This window comes from Syzygium oleosum, unplaced genomic scaffold (assembly GCF_021117445.2).
Source record: "Syzygium oleosum isolate NSW1041296 unplaced genomic scaffold, Sole_v2.1 Sole_v2.69, whole genome shotgun sequence".
NCBI classification, from domain to species: domain Eukaryota; kingdom Viridiplantae; phylum Streptophyta; class Magnoliopsida; order Myrtales; family Myrtaceae; genus Syzygium; species Syzygium oleosum.
In genome coordinates, this window is record NW_026607553.1 from 50,479 (window position 1) to 76,020 (window position 25,542).

Genomic DNA, 25,542 nt, shown 5'->3' on the forward strand with positions numbered 1-25,542 from the left:
CGCACGCGTCATCCAACATATACAGGCTACCAGTAAGCCATGCAAGCTCACAATTTTACCAATTCAATTCGCACGTGCACAATTTAACGCGAATTTTTGCATTTTAAGCCAAATTTCACCACTCACGGGCGTCGTACTCCTACCGACAACCCCAAACCAATACGCACTATGTCTCAAACACCAATATGCATCAATTCAGCCACAGAATGAATAGTGATTCGGCCACCACAGAAAAATCACTATAACGACACATTTAGGCCCGTTTTTCATGCCATAAGTTATAATAATCACTCGTAATTATTCCAATCACAAAATCAATCAATTCTAACCTCCAATCCACCTAAAAAATCATCATAATTTCATCCAAACAGCTCAGCCAAAGCAGTCCAACCATTTCTCTACGAATAACCCCTAAAACTCGCTAAAACGGGCCCGAACTAACCCGAAATTACCCGTTATCCTAGGCGAGGGTTAGGATATCACTTACTTGTAATTCCATGCAAAATCAAGCCCTCAAAGGTGGCTGGACAGAGAGCAAACAGCAGCGGCAGCGGCGTCCCACGAAAAGGGGTACCGGCGACTCACCGGCGTCCACGAGCGGCGGCGATGGGCTGCTGGTTTCTCGACTGTTCTTGGCTGAAAAGGGGTGGCTGGTGATGGTGTTTCACGGTGGGAAATGAGAGAGAGAGACGGTGGTTGCGGTAGTAGTGCGACACGACAAAAGGGCAATCGACGGTTCGACGAAACGGCGACGAATGGACGGCGATTGGCTGGCCGGTTGGCCAACTCACATGAAGGAGAGGGGGCTGAGGAACTCACGGCCAGAGAGGGAGGAGAAGGAGAGAGTGATCGTGAAAAATGAGGGAAGAGAGAGAGAAAAGAAAGAAAAGAAAAGAAAAGAAAACCTAGTCTACCCCCTAGGTAAAATTACCATCCTAACCCTCTCTCTACTTTTAATCCGACAGCCACGATTCGATCTTATCTAAAAATCGACGGCCCAGATCGAATCCCATCAAAAATATCCAAGGGCAAAGTTGGAATTTCACAAAAAGTGCATCTGAAGTTGGTGTGAAATAACCAAAATGCCCCTCTCATTTATACTTGGCCTTCATAAAATCTCAAGGGCAAAACGGTCATTTTCCATTTTCTTCCAAAATTCCAATTTTCTGACGAATTCGAGCAAATTCAAAACTGACCACGGTACTTCTGACGTCGTCCAAATATCGTATCATGACTATCGAAATTTTCAACAACCAAACTCAGTCTCTATTTAATGGCCAAACTCAAATAAACGCGACTTGAGCTTATTTCAAACTAACGGATGGCTTTCGGGAAAATTCGTACATTCGACCCGTGGTCGATACTAAATCGAACCACGCTTAAGTTCACTTGAGCCATGGCGACCTCGATTGTCATGTAATTGCGAGGGTCAATCACTAGTTCTAGAGAACGCGATCGTTTGGAATAGGTTTGAGATCGTTTGCAAATTTCGTATTCTAGCGAGGCCGAATCACCGGCGATCCAATTATACGACATTCGCAAATCGATCCATGACCATCCTTAGATCGGTCTATATTAGCCCAAAATATCACCTCGACAATCCTTATGGTCGAAAGTCAATCCATGGTCAGGTTCTATGGTCCCGCGAATCTAGATCCCTAATTAGCCTTTCCCTAACGGTTAGTATCCCAAGAGTGATCAAGTCTGGGTGAGATTTACTACAAGTGCATTATTGAAATCAAGCATTTCATAAATACCAAGTGGGTCAAAATTTGGAATGTCACAACTCTTCCCCCCTTATAAAAATTTCGTCCTCGAAATTTACAATCAAAACCATACTATTCAAACAACTGGGGGTAATGATGTCTCATCAGTTCCTCGCTTTCCCAAGTAGCGCCTTCGGTCCCGTGATATTCCCAAATCACCTTGACCAGTGGGATTGTCTCGCTCGTTAAGACTTGTTCCTTCCTATCCTCGATCCGCACCGGTCTTTCCACGTACGACACTTTGTCATACACTATCTCCTCATAATTCAGTACCTGAGCTGGATCCGATTCATACTTCCTCAACATCGACACGTGGAATACATTGTGCACCTGAGATAAGTTTGGCGGTAAGGCGAGTCGATACGCTAAATCTCCAATCCTTTCCAACACCTCAAAAGGTCCCACCAACCGTGGACTTAATTTCCCTTTCTTACCAAATCGGGACAATCCTTTCATTGGCGATACCTTGAGGAATACGTGATCCCTTTCACCTGTCGATGAGACTTCGACGATGCCATTTCTGTAAACAATATAATTGATAACTTAAAAAGATAATCACACGAGGTTGGTCCTTTGGGACATCAAACGTTTTGCCTCACGGCTTGATGGATAGCATGAATCCAGATGTGAACAAAGCCTGCATTGTTCTGATTCCTTTGTGCATGTCCCTTAACTTTTCTTAGTTTTGCAATTTCGTCCTCTAAGCTTCGGCTTCGTTTGAGTGAAGGAAAGACTCTTGGCCTGTCGAAGATACTTCGACGATGCCATTTCTGTAAACAATATAATTGATAACTTAAAAAGATAATCACACGAGGTTGGTCCTTTGGAACATCAAACGTTTTGCCTCACTGCTTGATGGATAGCATGAATCCAGATGTGAACAAAGCCTGCATTGTTCTGATTCCTTTGTGCATGTCCCTTAACTTTTCTTAGTTTTGTAATTTCGTCCTCTAAGCTTCGGCTTTGTTTGAGTGAAGGAAAGACTCTTGGCCTGTCGAAGATACTTCGACGATGCCATTTCTGTAAACAATATAATTGATAACTTAAAAAGATAATCACATGAGGTTGGTCCTTTGGGACATCAAACGTTTGGCCTCACGGCTTGATGGATAGCATTAATCCAGATGTGAACAAAGCCTGCATTGTTCTGATTCCTTTGTGCATGTCCCTTAACTTTTCTTAGTTTTGCAACTTCGTCCTCATAGTTTTCATTTCCCTACAATGGAGTCCTCTTACTAGTGGGACTTGCGTAATCAATTTGTTCCGTCGTAAGGCATTAATAAATAGTCAAACTGCAGAAGTGGTATTGTTGGCACGAACAAATTCTAGGGAACTTACCAATTCAAACCTAAACTTATTGTATGGATGTCAGTTCAGTCTACTTAAACTTCTTGATTGTGCCAATGTATTCCTAAAACTTTGCGCTAAATTTCATTGTAATTCTTCCGAGCAATTGTTGCCAGAAATTACTGACTTGGCGATCCACGTAGGATATGTCAAGTAAAGTTGTCAAGGCCAGCATGCCACGTAGAACAGTCGAGAATGAGTTTACGTTACTCCAGCAATTTCCGCGGCAATTGGCTAGAAGAATTATATTGGAAATTTGCATAAAGATTAAGTTTAGGACTGAATTGGCAACCGTGATAGTAGGTTTATGATTGATTTGGTAATTATCTCGACCAATTTCTAGCGTGGCTCGCTTAAGTAGACATTTGAAAAAACTAAAAAGAAAAGAAGTTTTCCAATAGAAAAAAGGTTCCAAAAATGAAAAAAAAAAATACTATCGCGACCTACCTCTCGAGAGCCGAACTCGATGAAGCGGGTTTAGAAGTAAGTGTTCATGAAACGGTCCATATGGCACATCATAAAAGATAGCTTTACCGAAGCGTCGATCTTTTAGTCATCCATACGGTCGGCATGGCACATCATAAAAGATGGCTTACCAAAGCGTCAATCTTTTAGTCATCTATACGGTCCATTTGGCACATCATAAAAGATGGCTTACCAAAGCATCGATCTTTTGGTAATCCATATAGTTCATTGATCATGAACGTGCATTTTCCTAAATCCATACCTCGCGTGACAACGGATCGATTTTATTTTTTTTAGGAGTCGCCACTAGCCTAGGTCGGGGGTCGGCTAGAATACCCAACTGAAACGCGGGAGTTTCGTTTCGGTTTCTACGAAAACCGGAGATCATGAGTTGGAGGACTAGCTTACGTTAATATTTCTATTAACACCCTTTCGATACTGCTAAACTTATCATGGCTGTCATCTAAGTTGTCATGCATTTATTTTTTTAGCATTTTCATGCCAAAGTCCTAGTCCACTATGTGATCATGCATCTTGTTTTTGTGTTTTCATTTAATAATCTAAACTAATCCTCTCTTAGTCTAGAAAAGAAAGAAAAAAAAAATATCAACAAACAATTGTATTAAAAAGCACTGCGTAAAGTAAACAACCAAGGTATTGAAAGAACTAGCTAATTCTAGGTGCAAGGAAGAAAAACTGGCAACTCATTGGGTGTTTATACAACGTGTATAAGAAACCCGAGACATATGTTGGGTAATGAATGAATTTTTACAAGAAAATAGATCGAAATGGACTTCGACCATCGCCGTATACAAAGAATAGAGTCGGAATGGACATCGACCTTCGCCATATTCAAGACCGTCATCTTTTTGGACCTATTCTAACCCTAATCTAAAACTGAAACTAAAGAAAGAACAACAACAAACAATATACAATCACAAAGTACACAGCATCACAAGTCAATCAAAGATAACAAACAAGGGACGAAGAATTTCAAAGGTTGCCTCAGGGTCGGCCTTTGTTCCGACATGCATCGATACCTCTTATTATCTACTCATGTTCATTTTATACACAATTCATGGTTATTAACTACCATTGATGTTCACCAACAGCAATTAATACCATGAATTCCTAAATCAGTTTCTATGTGTAATCCCCAATTTGGACCCACGATCATGCACCATCCCTAGGCATACATCTAAAAATCACATAGCATAGCGATGAATTAAGCATGCAAACAGGTCAAAAGACCTTGATTCTCATCCAATCACTCAAATTAGTGAACCGACATCGGGTCACCTCATTTAATTCATCACGCGCCAATCACAAGCAGATGCACTAGAAAATCGATAAATTGTGAGAATTAAAACTCGTGAAAACATTAAAAACCGGTTCAGCATGCATTATTTTCTAAAAATCCTAAAACAAAGACAAATCATAAAGGAAAAACAAAGAACAGCAGAACAGGGAATACAAGATGCATTCAATTGGAAAAGGACCCATGGTCAAATAGTTTTGGAAAATTTATGGTACATCAAGCACACAACAACGAACATTGTTTGTGAGAAAACTTCCTAAGATAAGCTACACATGAATTTACAAAATCACAGAATATGAATAAGTGCATCAGAACAGAACATAGGAGCAGATTTTCAGAGCAACCTCATGGAAATTTGGGCATGTTAATGTTGTCCAAAAATTATCAAATTTTTTCACGACCTAGGTCTGGGAATGAAAATCAAAGTCCATGAAGAACTCATCATCAAAATCTTTTCCGAAAAATTCACACAAAATCAGCAAAGCGCAAACGCAGAATTGGCACATTAAGCATTCCGAATTTACAATTTTCCAGATTTCAGGGGAACCTCATAAAAATAGTAAAGGGGTCTATGGACATGCAAATGAGACAATCTCGGCATCATTAGAAAGCTTAAGACGTGTTCTAAGACTTTCTAGAAGGCATCGGGTTTGATTAACAACAATTTCATGATCAATTGAAAAGGTTTCTACAATGATGCATATCAGTAATGAATTGCAGCAGATGAGCTCACAAGATACATGTTGTTTACTATCCTCATGGCATGGCAAAAAATGTGATATAAATCATGTGAATAGTATACAACATGATGAACGTTTTTCATGAGAAATCCAAACCTAATTGTGATTCTAAAAAAAAACATGTAAAAATGGGAAAACAGATCAGGTTCCTTGAAATCAACAATTACAGAACAGGGATTCAACAATGAGCATGCGATTGACCATGCAGATGATGACCGAATGACACGATTTATACCTTTTTGAAAAGGTAATGAACTATACCATGACTTTCATGAAGACATCAGGGTCAGGAAATCACAATCGCACATTCAATTTTTAGCAAATCCAATTCGCGTTCCATTAGAGGCAGACAAGACATAAAGTCAGTTCACAGAGGTTTTTACCCATCTACTTATCTCCAAAAAATCTGAAAAATTTATATGTTGCAATCAAGACATATGTGAACATTTTTCATGAGAGACCTAAGTTTAAATCTTAGCATAAAAATCAGAAAAAAAAAATCAACAACAGTGCAGGTCGGGCAAAATTAGCATGTGCAGAGGTCAAATTTCATCAGTTTTCCACACTTAGGCATATTCCAAAAATTCCGAGCAAAATATATATTATAAACAACCTGATTTAGATCATTTTTCATGGGACAACTCCTATTGAATCTCAACACACAAGGCAGCAAAAAATCATCAAACCGAACAACCTGATTCAGAGTAATCAATGCAGAAAGCCATTTCAGACCTTAGGTCGATTCACAGAGGATTTCATTCATCTAGACACATCAGACAAATCTAGAAAAAACACAAGTTATAATCAAGATGATTCTCAGCAACTTTTATGAAGACCACAACATCCAGATCCGAACAGAAAAATCAGCAAAAAATTAGCAAAATTGTTCAAATCGTGTAAAAACTTGAAGAAACAGAACAACAGAACTTCTAATTCTGATGCAAACTTTAGAATAGGTTTTCAGGTAGTAAACGATACCAAATCGAGTGCCGTAAGATATCAAATCGAAGCTCTCCAAGCGTATTACGAGAGTCCAGAAGGTGTCGAAGTCCAGAAATGAAGTTTAACAGGTCAAAATCGACAAAACAGAAAGCAGGTCCAGAAACTCGAAATTGCAGATCATCTTCCTGTTGGAAATATGGGATAAATTGAAGGGTGAATGAATAAGAAATTGATGCTCAAAGAACACCCTTGAGTTGGAAGTGGGAAGTGAAAAACACTATTCCCACATCGGAAAAGAAAGAAGGCTATGGAGTGCTTTATATACAGTTACACTTATTTGAAGTGGTAACTATCATAGCACAAACTCTCTGCCTCGCATGCAGGCGCAGGGGGGGTGCAAATCCGACGCCCGACAAGTTGAAACTTGGGCGCGAGCGCACATCCCACGTACACGATTGCAGGACCGAAAAGTGGGCCTCGCGACGAGCCCAATTTTGCCTTCTGATTTATTTTTTTCAACTCAAACTGTTACGAATTTCGTAACGTGCGGATTTTATAATGGCAGAATTAATCATCCGTTATTCGTATTGATTTTATAACGACAGATTTAATCGGCCGTTATTATTCCCGAAATGCTCTCCCCTGCGTTCTATTTTTCTTAATCATTCTTCCTCTGTTTTATATTCTCTGCATTTGCACGGTTTTCGATAGTGTTCAGTTCCGCAATTTGTTCAAGTTCGCCCGAACCTTTGAAGTCCTGATTACTTCTTAGCAACCAACCGTTGTATCCTGGGGAGACAGACGCTCACGAAACCTCGGACGCGTCCCGAAGGGAGCGAACTGTTTTAAGGAAACCGTGTCAAACACAGGCCTCGGTATTCATTTGTATCGATTCCAACTTTGTTATTGCAATTTCGTTTATTTGCGATTCCGTATTGTTTGTAATTTTTATACTAATGCCGATTTGAATTTTGCAACAATCTTAAAACAGATCCGCGCTTTTAGAAATTCAAATGGCTACGGGTAAAGAAGTCGTGGATGTGGCTGCTGAAAACGATGGTGTCAATGTGGCCGCCGACAACATCGCCAAAAACTCGCCTATGCCTCACTGCCCAACCTGCTCGGCTCATCCTCTCGTCCATCCCGCGGTTTTCGTCCATCACGGTGAGAAACCCGAAAAGTTCGACGGATCGAACTTTAAAAGGTGGCAACAGAAGATGTTGTTTTATTTAACAACTTTGAATCTTGCGAGATTCTTGACTGAGGAAGCTCCTAAGATATCCGATGGAGAAACGGATAAGCAAGCCTTCAACGCTGTTGAAGCCTGGAAGCACTCTGACTTCCTGTGCAGAAACTATGTCATGAATGGTTTACATGACTCATTGTACAATGTCTATTGTGCAAAAAAAGACGGCAAAGGAGTTATGGGAAGCCTTGGACCGGAAATATAAAACAGAGGATGCCGGAGCAAAGAAATTTGTTATCGGTCGATTCCTTGATTATAAGATGGTGGACTTTAAGACTGTGATCAGTCAAGTGCAAGAAATTCAAGTGATCTTGCATGAAATTCAGGCTGAAGGAATGATCTTGAGTGAAACCTTCCAAGTGGCCGCTATTATTGAAAAGCTACCTCCTGGGTGGAAGGATTTCAAAAACTATCTCAAGCACAAGCGAAAGGAAATGAACCTGGAAGAGCTGATTGTTAGACTTCGAATCGAAGAAGACAATAGAGGATCTGAACGCAAAGGGTTCAATCCTAATACAGCTAAGGCAAATGTTGTGGAGCTTAGACAAGGCCACAAGAACAAGAAGATTGCCAAGCCAAAGCTGGGGCCAAAAGGAGGAGTTTCCAAGAACAAGTTCCAAGGAAAATGCTTCAATTGTGGTAAAATGGGGCATAGATCTATGGAATGCAGACTTCCAAAGAAGAAGAATTATGAGACAAATATGGTGAATGGCATCGCTCAAGACGTGTCAAACATAAACCTTTCTGCAATGGTTTCTGAAGTAAACTTAGTTGGGTCCAATCCGAAAGAATGGTGGATTGACACTGGTGCCACTAGGCACATATGCTCTAACAAGGACCTATTCACAAATCTTGAACCAATAAATGGGGAAAAGGTTTTTATGGGAAACTCTGCCTCTTCTGCTGTCGAAGGCCAAGGGAAAGTGTTGCTGAAGATGACCTCTGGAAAAGAGCTGACTCTAAACAATGTCCTGTATGTGCCAGAAATCCTAAAGAACCTGGTTTCTGGGTCTCTGTTGAACAAGCATGGATTTCGTATGGTGTTTGAGTTAGATAAAGTTATTTTGTCTAAATCCGGAATGTATGTGGGGAAGGGATATGTAACTGATGGGCTTTTTAAGCTCAATGTAATGACAATTATCAATAAAAATAATAAGTCTTCCGTTTATTTGCTTGAGTCTTCCAATTTATGGCATGGTAGACTAGGACACGTTAATTATGATACATTGCGTAGATTAATTAACTTGGAACATATACCTTCATTTCAAATTGATTCAAAACATAAATGTGAAATTTGTGTTGAGGCAAAATTAACGAGATCATCATTTCAAACAATTGAAAGAAACACTGAACCCCTTAAATTAATGCATAGTGATGTTTGCGATTTGAAATTCATTCAAACGAGAGGTGGTAATAAATATTTTATTACTTTTATCGATGATAACACCAAATACTGCTATGTGTATTTGCTTAAAAGCAAAGACGAAGCCTTAGAGAAATTTGTTCTCTATAAGAATGAAGTTGAAAATCAACTCAATAAGAAAATTAAAAGATTGAGAAGTGATAGAGGTGGCGAGTATGAAGTACCAATTGGTGAATTTTGTGCACAACACGGAATTATACATGAAATAACTGCGCCTTACTCTCCTCAATCAAATGGTGTTGCTGAACGTAAAAATCGCACATTGAAAGAAATGATGAACGCGATATTACTAAATTCAGGTTTGCCTCAAAATATGTGGGGAGAAGCTATATTGTCAAGCAATTACCTTTTAAATAAGGTACCTCGAAAGAAAGAGGATAAAACCCCTTATGAGTTATGGAAAGGTAGGAGACCATCCTACAAACACTTGCGAGTGTGGGGGTGTCTTGCAAAAGTGGCGGTTCCAACACCAAAGAAGACAAAGATAGGTCCTAAAACAGCTGGATCGTATCTTTATAGGCTATGCACATAACAAGAATGCATATCGATTTCTTGTGCATGAATCTAAAATTCCAGATATACACAAGAATACGATCATGGAATCTAGGAATGCATCATTCTTTGAAAATGTATTTCCTTGTAAATCCAATGATGGATCAAGTTCATCTAAACGAAAGAATGAAACTATGAATGAAGAAAGTCACGATTCGGCTCATGAAATTCATGACTCGGATCATGAACTAGAAACCAGAGACATAGCAAAAGAGCAAGAGTGGAAAAATCTTTTGGAAATGATTTTCTAACTTATTTGTTAGAAAAGGAACCATTAAATTATGCGGAAGTTGTAAATTCTTCCGAGGGACCTCTTTGGAAAGAAGCAATAAAAAGTGAAGTTGATTCTATTTTGCAGAATCATACTTGGGAGCTAGTGAATCTTCCTCCTGGTTGTAAGCCTTTAAAGTCCAAATGGATTTTTTAAAAGGAAGATGAAAGCAGATGGCTCCATTGATAAGTACAAAGCCAGACTTGTGATCAAAGGATACAAACAACGAGAAGGCTTAGATTACTTTGATACTTATTCTCCCGTGACGAGAATAACCTCCATTAGGATGATAATTGCAATTGCAAAGATTGCAAAATCTGAAGTACATCAAATGGATGTAAAAACAGCTTTCCTAAATGGTGATTTGGATGAAGAAATCTACATGGAACAACCCGAGGGTTTTATAGTTCCAGGACAAGAAAGAAAAGTCTCAGTAAATTGGTGAAATCATTGTATGGCCTAAAACAAGCACCAAAACAATGGCATGAAAAAGTTTGATAATGCAATGATTACCAATGGTTTTAAGATTAATGAATGTGATAAATGTGTCTACATTAAAGAGACAACAAATGGCTATGTCATTTTATGTCTTTACGTAGATGACATATTAATTGTTGGTAGTGATGATAAAATGATCAAATCTACCAAGTATATGTTGAATTCAAGATTTGACATGAAAGATATGGGACTCCACTGATATGATTTTAGGAATTAAAATCATAAGAACATCGAAGGTCTTATTTTAAACCAATACACTATGTGGACAAGATTCTTGAAAAATTCAACATGAATGATTCTCGTATTGCTAGAACACCATTAGACAATAGTCTTCATCTTTCCAAGAATAGAGGAGAGGGTATTTCAAGTAGAGTACTCTAGAGTTGTTGGAAGTCTAATGTACTTAATGAGTTGTACTAGACCGCATACATTGCCTATACGGTTGGTAAATTAAGTAGATACACAAGCAATCCGAAAGCTGACCATTGGAAAGCAATAGTGAGAGTATTCGTGTACTTACGATATACTCGGAATTATGGCTCAGCATTATACCCGTATACCCACTGCTCGGAAGGATATAGTGATGCGAACTGGATATCTGATATAAAAGACTCAAAATCTACTAGTGGATATGTATTCACACTAGCAAGAGCAGCCGTATCTTGGAAATCCTGTAAACAAACTGTTATAGCCAGATCCACAATGGAATCTGAATTTATAGCATTAGATAAATGTGGTGAAGAGGCTGAATGGCTACGCCATTTCTTAGAGGATATTCCAAAATGGCAAAAACCTATGCCACCAATAAGTATACATTGTAATAGTCAATCTGCGATTGGAAGAGCACAGAGTAATATGTATAATGGTAAGTCTAGACATATACGTCGTAGACATAATACCATTAGACAACTACTCTCAACAGGAATTATCTCCATTGACTACGTAAAGTCAAGGGATAATATTGCGGATCCGCTAACCAAAGGGTTAAATAGAAAGTTAGTTGAGAAATCGACAAGAGGAATGGGACTGAAGCCCATGAAAGAATAAGTTGATATAAAGGAAACCCAACCTAGTTGACTGGAGATCCCAAGATCTAGGTTCAAAGGGACAACCTAATTATATAAACTTAGTGATGTCACCGTGGGGTTATCCTCTAAAACCATTCCTATATAAAATAACAAATGATATTATAAAGGAAAGGATAGCATTTTTGCTTTAATGATTCTTAAGTGGAGTAAACAAATTACTCAAAATTAAGTAATCACCTATGTAAGAGAGAAGTGGGGCCGCTTCAAAGGAGAATTATTAGGGCTAAATTCTTTAGAAACTCTTGCGTAAACCAGGTTGATGTTCATGGCCAAAACGAACATAACTATGAGAACCGAACAAACGTTTAGATGATTCCGTGTGAAGTGTATGGTTCATTTACATAAGAAAGTTGGACAGTTCAAGGACATCATGTCTACTGGACAACTAGTAAAGTAAATATACTTTCACAAGGGAAGGTTCAAAGGGTAATACCTCACCTATCCTATACAGGTTTCAATTGTTGAACACTATCACGAGTCAAAACTAAAACAATTTTCATTCATGGGGGATTGTTGGAAATATGGGATAAATTGATGGGTGAATGAATGAGAAATTGATGCTCAAAGAACACCCTTGAGTTGGAAGTGGGAAGTGAAAAAAATACTATTCCCACATCGGAAAAGAAAGAAGGCTATGGAGTGCTTTATATACAGTTACACTTATTTGAAGTGGTAACTATCATAGCACAAACTCTCTGCCTCGCGCGCAGGCGCAGGGGGGGTGCAAATCCGACGCCCGACAAGTTGAAACTTGGGCGCGAGCGCACATCCCGCGTACACGATTGCAGTAGACCGAAAAGTGGGCCTCGCCAAGAGCCCAATTTTGCCTTCCGATTTATTTTTTTCACTCAAATCAAGCATGAATTTCGTAACGTGCTGGATTTTATAATGGCAAAATTAATCATCCGTTATTCGTATTGATTTTATAACGGCAGGATTTAATCGTTCGTTATTCGTATTGATTTTATAACGGTAGATTTAATCGTCCGTTATTCGTATTGATTTTGTAACGAAGATTTAATCGGGCCGTTATTATTCCCGAAATGCTCTCCCTGCGTTCTATTTTTTTTTCGAAATCATTCTTCCTCCTGTTTTATATTCTCTCGTATTTGCACGGTTTTCGATAGTGTTCGGTTCCGCAATTTGTTCAAGTTCGCTCGAAGCTTTGAAGTCCTGACATTTCTTAGCAGCCAACCGTTGTATCCCGAGAGACAGACGTTCACGAAACCTCGGGACGCGTCCCGAAGGGAACGAATCTGCTTTTAAGGAAACCGTGTCAAACACGAGCCTCGGTATTCATTTGTATCGATTTCAACTTTGTTATTGCAATTTTGTTTATTTGCGATTCTGTATTGTTTGTAATTTTTATACTAATGCCGATTTGAATTTCGCAACACTTCCAACTTCAAGAACATCATCATCAAATCATCAAACATGTAATCAACAGCCATAAACCATCAATATGGAGTCCATAGAAAGTCCTAAGGTGAATCCTAGCCCCGGCTACCTATTGTAGCCTTGCTTCATCGGATTCGAGACTGAGAGATTACCTTTTGTTATCGCGTAAAAACATGATCAATCAATTTGTGTCAATCAATGTACGAAGCGCCCCGAGGGATCTCGGGCTCACCAAGGACCCGGACGTCAACCACCGTAAGACACCAAGGAAGGTCCGGGTGATGTCGGATCGACGCCGGAACAAAGCGCCAACGAGTGGAGAGGAATCGGATCGGTCCGGTTGAACCGAATGTACTCGGCCGAGGAAAAGGAGCCACCAAAGCTTCTTTGGTGGTTTTTCGCATGAAGCTTCGATCACAAAGAAGGTTGGGAACACGCCCGGGGAGGGGATCAACGGTGGTTGGATCACCCTGGACCACCCGCTGAACAAAACCGGTCCGATTCGGTGCAATTACCAAAATGCCGCGGGAAGAGAAGGAGGAGAGATCACACCCCGAGCCCCATCGAGCTCGTGGCATCCTCTTTGGTCGAATTAGTGCGACAGCCCAGAAACGCCGCCGACCCAAACTAACACATCGTAGATAAAGCACTAGCGAAAGCCACAAACACCCGAACAATATTTAACTAGGGGTAAAATGGAGAATATACATCCATTACCGATTCAAACTTATACAATATCCACCATATACAATCCACATAATATACATGCACACCGAATTTCTAGACTATACACCACCGATATAAAAAAAGGATCAGTAGCCTGGGTATACCCTAATTTCCAAAAATGGGACACTTCAAAAGATTTACTCAACCCCTAAACTAGCCCCTACGCCCGCTAGGCACGACGTCCACTCCGATTCCGCCTCCCGAATCCAAATCAAACCCCGATCAACCACCTCCTTTGAGGACTCGAATCGCCTCGATCTCAATCGGGTTGTCCTCATCACCCGACTCTAGCGAAACTTCAATCCACTCTTCCTCTTCGGACTCCTCATCTGGCTCTTCCTTTGGCTCATCCTCAAGTTGCTCTTCTTGTTCTAATTCCAGATCTCCTTCTGGTTTCTCTTCTGGCTCTACTTCTTGATCTTCTTCTGGTTCATCTTCGGGTTCTTCTTCCGGTGCCTCTTCAGGCTCTTCCTTGGGGTCTTCTTCTCTGGGTCCCTCCTCTGGCACTACACCTAGATCCACATCCATGGGATCATACCCTGCCTGTGATTCCTCCGGCTCCGGATTAGGCTCAGCCACTGAAGGTTCGGGTGCTGTGGGTATGTGCTGATGTCCGGATTGGGCGAGACTAGTATCCAGGCTAGTCATCTCACCATCGTGAGGGGGTATGGCAAACGGATCCCAATCTCCCACTCCGTCAAAAGGGACATCAAACCCACGGACCGGGCCGAACTCGTCCAGCCCATCCTGAAAAAACCAAGCGGTATAAGTGTGGGCTTGCCAAAGTGGGCTGTCCCATGTCTACCCGTACTACGGTAGTATGCTTGATTCGGAGCCATATTATCGTCTATCGGGTACTCTACAACGTTATGCCTGTGCATCGATAGACCAAAACGCTCAGGCGGTGGCTGTGGGAGATTCATGGTCCAGGCCGGGGTTCTAAAATTGTTTGGTTGAAACAACCATGAGACACGTCTCAGCAAGTAAACACCCTAAACCCTACCTAGGCTAATACGTACCTCCAGACAAGACCAAACATAATATCACCCAATAAACACACATCATGCACACAAATGCACTTACCTGGGCTTTTGATACGCGCAATCTGCAGGTTAGTCTCAATTACACAATTTCCAACCACATGCGCATTGCAACATAATCGCATTCCCGAAACACAAGTCGAACATATGGCATTTCCAATTCCGCATTTCACACACTCGTTCATGCCTCATCACACTATTTTCATTCGACTTGCCAGCGACCCGCATTACAGTACACGCCTCAGGTCCACTGTCAATTCACGGTCTACACGCGACCATCTCATATTCACAACACTTCTTAGCCCATGTTACAGTACACGCCTCAGGCTCAACATCCACCACCTACGGCACAACCCGCGTTGAAGTACACGCCTCAAGTTGGCAGTCTTCCGGTAATACCGGGCATTGTCCAGCGTTAAAGTACACGCCTCAGGATGGCTCAATTCCCCGCGTTACAGTACACACCTCAGGAACTCTCGTGACCACACGCACGACATACCACATAAATTTTTCATTTAATCACTCGCTCGAACCTCATACGAACATGCTCGACTTACACACCAACATGCCAAATCATCACCTATCAAATTCAGCCCATGCACGCATCGAACCTCACGCATTTCACATGCTCAATTAACACCCAATCATGGCCAATTGCCAGTCAATTCAATTCAGCCCATGCGCGCATATAACGGTCCACATTTCAATCAATCAATTCAGAATCCAATGAGCATACAAGGCCGCCATTGGACCCACAATCACAGTCACTATCGTGAGCATAAATTCAACATTTCCAAGTCTATTTTCAGCCATAACAATCACCACAAACCAGCCGCAACACAACACACCAAACCGACACAATTAGTCCCTAAATCGGACCATATGCTCCTCATTTCACGCCACGATTTCCAGGACTCAACTCAGCATCAAATCAGTCCCGAAACATCACAAATTCATTTACAATTCAGCTAATTCCAGTCCCCCAAACCGCCTCTACTAATATAACCCCTAAACAAAGCCTACTAATTAACCCCTAAACCGTCACTTAATCAACCCGATTCAGCCCCTAATCAAATCTGTCGATACCCGATACCCTAAGTAAGTTTTAGGAGGCCACTTACTTATAATCCTAGTCTAGCTAGGGCTGAAGGGGAGGCGGGTGAGTCACGGCCACTCGACGGGCGCATTTACGACGGCCTGACGACGCACTTGTGGGTGGACGATGGCTCGCTCGGTTCACTCCTACTGGGGCTGAACCGAGTGAGAGCTATGATGGTGTTCTCAAAGTAGAGAAAAACAGGGGAGAGAGAGAGACGGTGAGGCGTGGTGGTGTGAGGCGAGCGGCCACGACGGCACGCGTGGCTCCGGCGTGCGGGCTGATCCGGCTCGGGCGGGGAAACGACTGCGACGGCTGGTGCCTGCAGTGGCTAGCTACGGTCACTGCGGGGTGGGGGAAGCTTGGCCAGAGAGGGAGAGAGGGAGAGAGATGCCGAGAGAGTGAGAGAGAGTGAGAGGGAGAGAGAGAAATTGGAAATAAATATTAAAAGCACCAATAATTGGTGTCTAGCCCTGCCAAGTGACCATCCTACCCCTCTATCTCGAAACCAACCGGGCCACGATTTGATCTTATCCTAAGATCAACGATCTAGATTAATCCTTGCCAAAAATATCCAGGGGCAAAATTGAAATTTCACAAAATTTTCAAGGGCAAAATTGTCCAACAATTTCTATCTCTAATGTGGGTGTGAAATGACCAAAATGCCCATCTCCTATTATACTTGGTCTTAACAAAATCCCAGGGGTAAAACAGTCATTTTTCATTTCTCGTCAAAATTCGAATTTTCTGAAGAATCCGGACAAATATGAGGCTAACCGAGCTAATAACAACATCGTCCAATTATCCTGTAATGACCTTCATAATTTCCAATGCCCAAACTTGGTCTCTAATTAATGACTAAATTTAAATAACGTAACAGAGCGTATCTCGAACTAACGGGTGGCTTTTGGGGAAATTCGCACATTTGACCCGGTGGCCGATCTTGAATCAAGCCACGCTTAAGTTCACTCGGGTCGTGACGACCTCGATTGTCACTTAATCGCGAGGATCGATCGCTAGTTCCGATGCAGCGCGATCGTTTGGTATAGGTTTAGGGTCATTCGTCAATTCATCTCGTGGTAAAGCGGAATCACCCGCGATCCACTAATATGACAAAACGATTAATCGATCCCTAACTATCCTTGGATCGGCCTACATTGGCTCAAAATGTCACCTCGACAATTTTTTATGGTCGAAAGTCGGTTCACGATCGAGTTTCTTTTATTGCGTGAATTTAAATCCCTAATTAGCCATTCCCTATTGGTTCAAGTATATCCCATGAGTGATCGGTTCAGGCGAGATCTAACTACAAGCACGTCCATAAAATCATCCATTTCATAAATCCCAAGTGGGTCAGATTTCAGAATGTCACAGAGACGGAGCAATCGGAGGTAGCTCCGGCGAGGCTTCGACCAGCAGGACGTTGAAAGAACGGACACGGACGTCGGAGAGGGTGGCAGCGCTGGTGGTGTCGCTGGCAAGGACCCGCCGGTGGGAGGTGAACCGACGGTTCTTTGAGAAAACCGCGTGAGCGGTCTTTAGAGGAGAGAAAAGAGAGAGAACGTGAAGGGAGAGAGTGGGAAAGAGAGAGAAGAAGAGAGAGACATTGCGGATTAGAGAGAGAATTTTTTGTAAAATTCGCCCCCTTTCTCAAATTTAGGAGGGCAAATGAGCTATATACTCCCCTCAAGATTTAATTTCGGTCGTCGGTTTAATCCAACGGTCGAGATTTGTGCTTATCCTTTACTTGGAGATTAAGCAAAGACCTCATTTAACATATGCTAATTTGAATGGCTATGATTTAATCTCATCAACGGTTTTGATTAATTTTGAAATTAAGGACCTAATTAGGGGTATTTTTGTAATTTCACAAAACCCAATGACTTTTTTTGCAAAATCTAAAAATTGGAGGGCATGGGGGAATTACTCAAAGGACGAGTCATCAGGTTGCCGATCGTCGGCGATCGGAGCCGGTCGGAGGAGGCCGAACCGGCTCTCGCGCCCGGTGACCGGGCCGACCGGTTTTGACTCTGTTCAACCGGTTCAGCCTCTTCTTCTTGGGCAGTTGAGTCTCAATTGTTCCAAATTTATGCAATTTAGTCTTTGAGGGACTAAATTGAAAGGAAAGATTCGTCAATTTTGAGAAAAAAATAGTCCAATTTGAAGAGAAAGAGTCAATTTTGATCCATTTAAGCCAATCAAACCAAACCTACAAATTTTATGGATTTAATTACCTAATTGGTCGTGAAAAATATTGGACCCATGCCATAGGTGCGCCAAATTGGATTTTTCCTAAGCTAAATTAGACAATTTCATACAATTTGATGCACCTAGGGGATCGGTGGACCCAAGTTATGCGACTAGACTGAATCGTGACTCAAAGTCAACGATCTCGGATTGAGCTCAAATTTGGTGGGCTGAAGCGAAACGGCGTGCTGATCAATACTCACGGCATTTGGCCGTGACTAACGATGGATTTTCGCAATTCGAGATTGTTTAGATGGGTTTTTCTTTTTTTTAGTATTTTTTTATGGGTTAATTTAGTAAAGAGTAGTTTCGTAATTTTACGTTTTGATGTTTCCTAATCCTAGTAGGGCTTGGTTTGGGGTTATATAAACTTGTTTTAGGGTTTCTTTTTAGCAGACTTGGATATTTTTGATTTGATAATCATATTTGGAGGATGAATTGTTCTTCTGTCGAATTTTCTTGTTCAGTCAATTTTTCTATCGCGTTTCGGCATCAATTGGTATCAAAGCACCAAAGTTGCTTGAATCAATGGTGAACAGTAATCGCGATCGTGGACTGCCCGGGCTCGTGGTGGCGGGGCGTGGAGGGAGTTCTGGGACGATTTACCAACCACGTCTAAGAGATCTCGGCGAGACGTAGAAATTGAAGAACGGAGAAGACGAATCCGGGATTTGGAGCGACAAATCTCACGGAGGCGAGGTTGGGCGTTCAATCCGAAGAAGCGGAATCGAGGATTCATCCGATGATGAAGAAGTTAAGACGTAAACCCTTTTGGGGTTGAACCGAGCGGGAATCGGTAGAGTACGACCGAAAATCGGCGCTCTTCTCAAAATTTTGGAAACGAAGATCGAGATTCCCGAGTTTAATGGTAAGGCTCATCCTGATGAGTTTATTGATTGGTTGCATACGGTAGAACAGATTTTTTGATCTTAAAGACCTAACTGAGGGGTAAAAAGTGAAGTTAGTGGCTATTGAGGCCGCGAAAACATGCTTGATTTGGTGGGAACACGTGAAAAAGCAACGTGCTAGAGAGAGAGAAGTCGGGCAGGTGGATCGGGAGAAGATGAAAAAGTTATTGCAGAAAATTTTTTTGCCTACCCATTATAGGCAAGAGGCGTTTATCGAATATCATAACGTCAAGCAAGATAATAAAACAGCTTGAGGAATTTACGGAAGAATTTGATCGCATGATGCATGTCTTCGTGATGTGGCGGAGGAAGACGAGCAGACGATTGCACAATACCCGGCGAGGCTGCGATATGAGATCTCGATGTTATCCAATACAAATGCAGATTGGACATATGAGGATGCGTGCAAACTAGCCCTAAAGGTGGAGGGCAAGCGATTTAAAAAGAAAAACGAGTAAGTCCAAGTGGTGTAGCGGCGGTTCAAGTGGTCGTGCAAATAGCGGTTCCAAGTGGTCGGATAAAGAGTCCCGGGAAAGCAAGGAGTTCTTCAAATTTCGCGGAAAAGAAGTTAAGGGCGCTGGTTCAAAATGCGCAACAAAGGGAGAAAGCAGTAGTAAAGTGCTTTGGATCTAGCGAGGAGGAAGCCGAGGCAAGCGATGTTTTAAGTGTCAAGGACTCGGGCATTTTTCTTTGCGATTGTCCAAACCGACAGGTTTGCTTGACACTCGCAGATAATCCAATTTTTGATGAAGACCCAACTTATGATGAATCGATGGAGCAGCAAGCAGATGCCGATCCGCATCCTGAGGACATTGTCTATGCCGATCTCGGTGAGTCTTTAGTGGTGCGTTAGGTTTTAAATATTCTTGAGGTAGATGATGAATCGTGGCTCGGGCATAATATCTTTCATACTAAGTGCACTAGTGGGGGAAAGGTGTGTAGTAATGATAATTGACGGGGTCATTTAGATGGTTTTTTTAAATTATTTTAGTAATTTTCGAATTAAGGGTATTTTTGTATTTTTTGCGTTTTTCTTTTGTCATTAGGGTTAACACCCGTTATAAACTCGTTTTTAGGGTTTTGAGAGGTAGTAGTTTTTTGGATGTTTTGAAAACTTATCGATTGTTAATCGATTGAGAGAACAGTTGTTCTCGTTATCGTTTCGATTCTTCTGTTTAGCCTAATTTCTATCGCGCTTTCGGCATCAATTGACGTAGTTCCAATGGATGCTTATCATATTCTATTAGGAAGACCTTGGCGAGTTTGACGGGAAAACACAGCATGGCCGGATTCAAAAATACTTATACCTTCAAGAAGGATGGCCGAACTATTACTCCGGGTCCTTCGGACCTGAGAAAAGAAGGGAAAAGCAACCGCTTTCCAAATCGAGTTCGGGAGGAGGCGGTGAATGCCCTGCAGCTTTTTTTTGTCATGTAGTCATGGAGCAAGAATCTTGATAGTCTAGAAATTTCAACTCAAGTCTCGCCTATGCTTGAGGAGTTTTCGATGTCGTACGCAGGAATTGCCACTGGATTGCTACCCATGAGGACATTCAGCATTGTATAGATCTGTTCTAGAGCTGCTATTCCTAATAAGGCGACTCCTGAGGAATGAATCCTAAGGAGCATGAGGGAGATGCGGGGGAGGCAAGTCACGGGAACTATTAGAAAAAGGTGCAATTCGAGAGAGCATGAGCCCCACATGCGGTGCCAGCTTTGTTGGTTCCTAAGAAAGATGGGTCGTGAGAATGTGCGTGGATAGCAAAAGTCATTAAGCAAGATCACGATCGGTGTCGCTTCCCTTTATCTCGAGATTTGATGATTTAATTGATCAATTGACATGGAGCGACTATCTTTTCGAAGATAGACTTGAGGAGTTGGATATCATCGATTAGGGTGCGTCCGGGAGATGAATGGAAGACCGCTTTTAAAACTCGAGATGAGTCAGTATGAGCGAGTATGGTGATGCCTTTTGGGTTATCTAACGCACCGAAAGCACCTTTATGAGACTCATGAATCAGTGTTTCGTCCTTTTATTGCCCGGTTTGTCGTCGTATATTTCGATGATATTTTGGTTTTATAGTCGCATCACTTCATCAACACTTGCAGCAGATTTGAGAAGGGTGTTCGAGACCTTGAGGGGAGCAGAAATTATATGCTAATACCAAGAAGTGTCATCAGATTAATCGATAAATGTGACCTTTTTGGGGTATATAGTAACTAAGGAGGGCATTCATATGGACCACCTAAGGTTGAGGCTATTACAAATTGGGAGATTCCGAAAAATATTCATGAGGTACGTAGCTTTCATGGGCTTGCATCTTTTATCGGAGATTTATTCGGGATTTGCATACTATTATTGCACCTCCGATGGATTATGTCCGAAAGGAAGTAAATTTGTGTGGACTAAGGAGCAGAAGCCTGCCTTTCAATTATTAAAGAGGAAGGTGACGAGCATTTTGTTCGTGCTTCCCGATTTTAATGAGATTTTTGAGTTGCATTGGATGCTTCAAGGTGTTGGTATTGGGGTGTCCTAAGTCAAAAAAGTAAACACGTAGCATTCTTTTAGTAAAGAAGTTGAACGAGGCGAAAAGGAAATATTCAACTTATGATAAAGAATTTTGTGCTATTGTGAGGAGTTTGGAGCATTGGAGGCACTATCTTATTTCAAAAGAGTTTATCTTATTTTCTCGATCATTGAAGCCTTGAAATACATCAACGGGCAAAAGACAAATTAAACGCAAGGCATGCAAAGTGGGTGGAGTTCCTTCCAAGTTTTCGAGTTTTCCATCGTGCATAAAGCGGGGAGTGCTAAATAGTGTGGCGAGATGCTTTGAGCGAAAACACTCTCATGCTGTATACGATGCGGAGTAAAAGTTCTAGGCTTTGATACTTTTAAGGATTTATATGTTGATGATCCTTATTTTGGGGATATCCTATGGAGGAAGAGCAAAACGAGCCTTTTCGGCTAATTTCAGATCGTGAAGGGTTACTATCATTTAAAAGTGAACAGATTTTGCATTCTCAATGTTCTTTGAGGGAATCTATTATTATTGAGGGACATACGGGCGGTTTAGTCGGGTAATTTGCGTGGATAAGACGTAATGGGCTTTGTTGAGTGAACATTTTTATTGGCCTCGGATGGAGCGTGACGTGACACGTTTTATAGAGAGGTGCGGGGGTATATCATGGGCAAAGACCAAGAGTACTAATGCAGGGATTTAGATACGCTTGCCTGCTGCGTTCCGGTTGCCTTGGTGGGAGGATGTCGTTTTGACTTTGTCTTGGGTTTACCAAGAACGCAGCGGAGTAAGGATTCAATAATGGTGGTTGTCGATAGATTCTCGAAGATGGCCCACTTTGTCCCGTGTAGCAAGTCCTATGATGCTTCACAGGTTGCTCGATTGTTTCTACAAGAGATTGTTAAGTTCGCATGGAATTTCTAAGTCCATAACCTCATATCGTGATGTGAAGTTTGTGAGTCACACGCGCGCACTCTTTCGGGTACATGGTACAAGTTTGAAGTTTAGTTCATCTCATCATCCTCGGGATCATTGTCAAACAGGAAGTTATCAATCGGGCTTAGTGGGAATTTGCTGCGGAGTTTAATTTGGAGATAATCCTCGACAGTGGGACTTGGCGTTGCCTCAGGCGGAATTTGCATATAATGGCATCGGAGAATCGAACTATAAGGCAAGACTCCTTTTGGAGGTGGTTTATGGCGTAATCCATTACTCCATTGGATCTCACACCGATACCAATTCTCAAGCAATTTAGTTCGAAGGTGAAGAACATGCAAAGCATATCAAAGAGCTGCATTCCCAGTCCATAATCGATCAATAAAGCGAGAACATGAAGTATAAGCAACGCATGGATATACGCAAGAAAAGAGTCGTCTTCAAGGAAGGTGATCTAGTTTGATTCACCTTAGGAAAGAACGATTCCAAAGGTAGATTTGGCAAGCTTCAACCTAGAGGCGATGGACCCTTCGCAGTTTTGGAGCGAATTAGTGACAATGCTTACAAAGATCGAATTGCCGGGTAAGTATAATGTATCCGGAACTTTTAATGTAGCGTATTTGTCACCTTACTACTGTTGAAGAGGAAGAAGATCACGAGGATATTGGCGACGACAATGAAGATGAAGCATGATTGGAGGACGAATCTTTCTCTAGCATGGGGGGATGATGTACCTAAAGGTGATCGGTGGGCCCGTTATGCGGTAGACGAACCGACTCGGGCTCGAAGTCGCCGATTTCGGATTGAGCTCAAATTTGGTGGTGAGCGTCAAACGGCGCTGCCGGTCACACTACTCGCGGCACTTTGTAGCCGGTGACTAACGATGGATTTTACGCGATTCGAGATTATTTATATGGGGTTTTTCTTTTTTAGTATTTTTATGGGTTAAATTTAGTAAAGAGTAGTTTAAGTAATTTTACGTTTTAATGTTTCCTAATACCTAGTAGGGCTTGGTTTGGGGTTATATAAACTTGTTTTAGGGTTTCTTTTAGCGAGACTTGGATATTTTGATTTGATAATCATATTTGGAGGGCGAATTATTCTTCCGTCGAATTTTCTTGTTCGATCCAATTTTTCTACTCGCGTTTGGCATCACAATTTCGCCAAAATTTGCAAATTATTCTAAATTGAGTTTAATTAGACTTGTGAAATGCTTATTGAACCAATTGCCCATGCTTATAGTGACCTATTGCATTCAAATCAACATTGAAATGGATGCGTGACCTTCATGTCAAAATTAAATTTAAGGCCAATGTTGAAATTGAACCTCAATTCATCAAATTAAACCTTAGTCCTGAATGGAGTCAACTTGAATTTCATCAATTGGACTTCAATAACTCTAATCCCCAAATTCAAGTGAGCTAGATGTGTAAAAGTGGAGAGTTTTCAAGTGAATTTCGCAAAATTGACTCCGGATTCGTGTTTATCTCATAAAAACAAGTCAAAGGAAACCAACCATTAGTGAATCGTGAAGAATTGATTCAAACCCTAATTAGGGCTAAAATTTGGGGGTTTTAATTTCAAAGTGCTCATTCACAAAATTGGTCGCACGAGTGATCTTATGATGACCTTTGGATCAAATGTCATAAAAGGAACTAAGCTAAAATATGAACAAGATGAAAGTAATTTTGTTTTTTGGCGATTAGAACCTATTTCGCAAATTGGGAAAAAGTAGGTTCTTAATCAATTTTGAAAAATTTCAAATGCTAAAGTCAAATTGAATGTAAAATAAGTTGATTTTGGGATTTTGTATTTTTCAATTTTTGGTCAAAGGTTTGACCAAAAGTCAAAACCTAGTTGATTTTTTTTACTAGTAATTTGATTTTATGATCAAATCTTTGAATTTTTCTGAAATTTCCACTTCTAAAGTGAAATTAAACTTGAAAGGAATCTTTTTATGTGAAAAGCCCCAACTTGACCCATGGTTGACTTTTGGTCAAAGGTTGACCAAAAGTCAACGAAAGATAACCGTTTGACTTTCGGGTTTTTGCATGAAATGAACATTAAACTGTTTACGAAGCTAAGCCAACAGACATAATTAAAAAATGACACTTTTTGTTCAAAAAACGGATTCAGGCTGTGATTGGAAACCCATAAATGTAGTTTTTTATTTTTTAATGACGCTATTGGCTAAAAATTAAGTGTCAGTACTGCCTCTTTGAGTAGGGGAGTTCGAAGGAGTTCGTTTAAAGATCAATTGCACTGTAAATTTTAATCGACTCGACTTGGGGAAATGAACGAAAGTAAAGACAAAGACATTTGATGAGTCTTACATTAAGCACTTACCATTGACCATTTGGATTGTCACTCATTCATGTGTTTTCTCTTCTCTCTATCATATGGTGGAATGAAGGAAGAAAAGAAAAATAATGGGTTTTGTAGGAAATCTATAGTTTAAGGATAACCAAAAACCTAAAGAACAAGGTTTAAGGATAACAGGAACTCAAGTAAGGTTTAAGGATGACCAAAAAACCAAAGGATAAGGTTTAAGGATGACCACAAAACCTAAGACAAGCGTTTAAGGATGATCTAGAATCTAAGACAAGATTTAAGTGATGACCTAGAGACCAAAGATAAGGTTTATGGATGACCGGAACCTAAGACCAAGGTTTAAGAATGACCAGAACCTAAGATAAGGTTTCAAAGATGTTCTAGAACCTAAGACAAGGTTTAAGAAGGATGACCTCGAATCAAAGACAAGGTTTAAGGATGACCTAGAACCCAAAACAAGATTTAAAGATGACCAGGAACCAAAGACAAGGTTTTAGGATGACTATAACCTAAGACAAGGTTTAAAAACCAAAGGGGCCGGTATGAAAACCAAAGCGATGCATGGTTTAGAATAACCAAAAATAAAAAATGAGTGGATATGATTTAAGCCGACAAAAAATCGATCGACTCGGGGAAAGATATTTTGAAAAAGAGGGAGTTTCGAGATTGTTTAACAACAAATC

The 25,542-nt window shown here is 41.0% G+C and overlaps 1 long non-coding RNA gene across 1 annotated transcript; it reads right to left on the reverse strand.

Annotated features, from left to right (window-relative positions):
- Window positions 1-4,285: 4,285 nt before the first annotated feature.
- On the reverse strand, window positions 4,286-13,239 carry LOC130137291 (uncharacterized). Its single transcript, XR_008815793.1, has 2 exons — window positions 13,054-13,239; window positions 4,286-6,759 (listed from the first exon to the last, which is right to left on the reverse strand). It is a non-coding gene; the product is annotated as an uncharacterized LOC130137291 (long non-coding RNA).
- Between the last annotated feature and the right edge of the window lie 12,303 nt (window positions 13,240-25,542).